Source organism: Pteropus vampyrus, unplaced genomic scaffold (genome assembly GCF_000151845.1).
Source record: "Pteropus vampyrus isolate Shadow unplaced genomic scaffold, Pvam_2.0 Scaffold20, whole genome shotgun sequence".
In the NCBI taxonomy this organism is placed as follows: Eukaryota; Metazoa; Chordata; class Mammalia; order Chiroptera; family Pteropodidae; genus Pteropus; species Pteropus vampyrus.
The window spans coordinates 11,945,095-11,947,935 of NW_011888801.1; positions in this window are offsets into that span (position 1 = coordinate 11,945,095).

Here is a 2,841-nt window from a genome sequence, read left to right on the forward strand (position 1 = left end):
AGAGAAAGGTCTGAGGGCCATGGGGCCCAACCCTGCATCAGCCCAAGCTGCACATATCCACTCCTCTTGCAGACCAGCAAATGGAGAGAGTTAGGGCAGGCCAGTGAGGCCATCAGTGGAAGGGAGCAGCCCTCACTGGGGTAGCCATGGACCTGCACTTCACCTCATCTTCTCAAAGCCATGCTAGCCTGAGGGGACCTGCAAGACCAAAGAGGACAGAAATCAGTGGGAAAGGCCTCAGGTGCCTCTCAGGTGTGTCTGGGACCAGCTGAAGCTGCATTCATTCTGCATTCATTCTACTCTGGTTTCTCATATAGCAATCTACCCTTACCCTGTGTCCTAAGACATAAAAAGCCCTTCGTTTCTTCTATGCAAAAGCTTGTTTTAATTTCTAGTTCAATTCAGAAAATGCCAGAAAACACAAAAAAGGAAATTACAGTCACTCCATGTTCTTCCTGACCTCCCATCTGCTGGGGCTAGCCTGGCCCTTGCTGACCAATGAGAGCTTGGCTGAAGCGCTGTTCCTCAATAATAAAAAGGCAGCACCTCAGGAGGAGACTTTGTTCTTCACCTCTCTTCTGCTACCACCTACCTGGAATGTGGAGAAGAGATTCAGAAGAGAGGCTGCCATCTTGTGACTTTGAGAAGCCAAGCATGAGACTGCCAGCCTCATCTTAGGATGGCAGAGCCACCAGAAGACAGGGGTGGGCCTTCTGAGCCTCTGGACACATGAGACAATAAAGCCCTTGCCTATTTGAAAGTTTTCAGTTGTTTATACACAGTCCTAAATGATATCACTAACTAAAAATAACCACTTTGGTATTGTTTTCTTCTTGTCCTTTTTTCTACTCAGGTATAATTTTTAAATAGAGGCAGATAAAAATCACTACCTGATATTAATTTTTCACTTGTTTATTGTCTGTTTCCCCTCTATAGAAGATAAACCTCATGAGAAGGATACTATCTATCTTGTTTACAATTTTATTCCCTGTATCTAGAATAATGTCTGGCATGTCTAGATGTTCAATAAATGCTAGTTAAATCAATGAATTAATTAATGAGTCAATGAACATTTTAATGTGAGTACTTTACCCTGCCATGAAATTGTTTCCTGCAAACATTATTTTTAATAGCCAATTACAGTTCTCTTCCATGAATCTATCAAAATTTATTTAACCAGTCACTTGCTGTGGGACATTTTTTCTCAGTTTTCACCATTATAAATACTGCTCTTATGCAATTATTTTCTTAAGATAAATGCCTAGAACAGTTATGCATAATTTAAATCTCTTAATACATATTTCCAAAATTGCTCTCGAAAGCTGTTTTTTAAAACTGTTTACATTTTCATATGCAATTCATAAAAGTGTGTTTCTTTGCACCTCTACCAACACTAGGTATTATTAATTTCTAATGTTTTTTTTTTTATTTTGCTAAATGAGAAGTTGTACCTCAAAGTTGTTTAAGCATACATTTCTTCATCACTGGGGTCACTGAGTGTTCTTTTGCTAATTTGTGGCTCTTTGGCAAGTCTCTTCCTGTCCCAGCCTCCTGGGGAGGAAAGTGACCTGCATCTGCTGGAGGCGTTCACAAATGGTGAAGGTGGAGGTTCCCTTGGCCAGTGTTCAAGCTCCTCCAGTAATTGTGGGGGAAAGCAGCCAAGAGCTAGACCCTGGGAGTGCATGAAATTCCAGGACTGGAATCTTTGAGCTGGGACCTTCCTTTACACAAAGTTGAGCCACTTCCCTGGTCCCTGCTAAGGGCCATGGTGGGACAGACTGGTCCTGGTGTGAAGCCCAGAGTCTGACACAGGATCTTGGGTAGGCCCAGATGGAAAAAGAACTGATGCTGGGGGGCTGGCGGGGGACTGGCAGGGGCCAAGGAAGCTGATGTCAGGCCCTGAGAGACCTAGAAGGCAAATTAAAGACTTCTGAAAAGGCAAAGCTTGGTTAAAAGAAAGGGGGAGGCATTCCAGGAAGCAGACCTAGCACAAGCAAAGCCACTGAGCAGGTTCAAGAATAGGGTGCGCTCGTGCCCAGAACAGCCCTCTCTTTGGGACTACACAGTCAGCCACAGCCATGAGCAGAAACCTGCAAGTCCACACTTCCCCTCAAGTCGGTCACATATGCCCAGATAATTCCCAGGCCTGAGGCCTGCCAGGTCCAGCTTACTCCCTAAGAAAGGTCCTGGTGCAGGTTGTTAAAACAGCTCCTGCTCCTCACTCTGCATCCTCTCTGACCCATGCCCAGCGACACAGCGCAGTTACCAGCATTTCACAGTTGGGGAGGTTGTGCACTGAGTGAGAGAGCGGCCGAGCACTTCCAGGCTGCGCAAGGGGCCGAAGAAAAGCCACGTGAACCGTAGGGTTCCAGAGAAGGCAGTGGGGCGCCCAGGCCCGGAGGAGACCCGGGCGGAGCAGAGATGGCCCTCTCCCGGCTCTCGTGCTCACCCACGAGAGCCTTAGGTTACTTCGCAAGGGACGCAGCGACTGGCTTTCCAGGCTAAACCGACAGCACCGCCCAGGGACAGCCGTGGTGCAATGCTTCCCCCTGCCGGCGGCCTAGGAAACAGGCCAGGCTGCGGCCACCAGGAGAGAGGATTGGGCTCAAGGATACAGGTTGCCTTGACCTGGACCAGAAGAGCTGTGGACAGCTAAGCAGTCAGTTGGAAGACCGACAGGGTCTGATATCAATGAAAATAACAGCAATAATTGCCAACATTTATTTTGAGCCAAGCACTGGTCTAATGCTTTATATACATTACTAATTCATTTAATCCTCACTCGATCTTTAATAAGGAAGGCACACTAATTTTTCCCATATAACAGAGGGGAGACTGAGG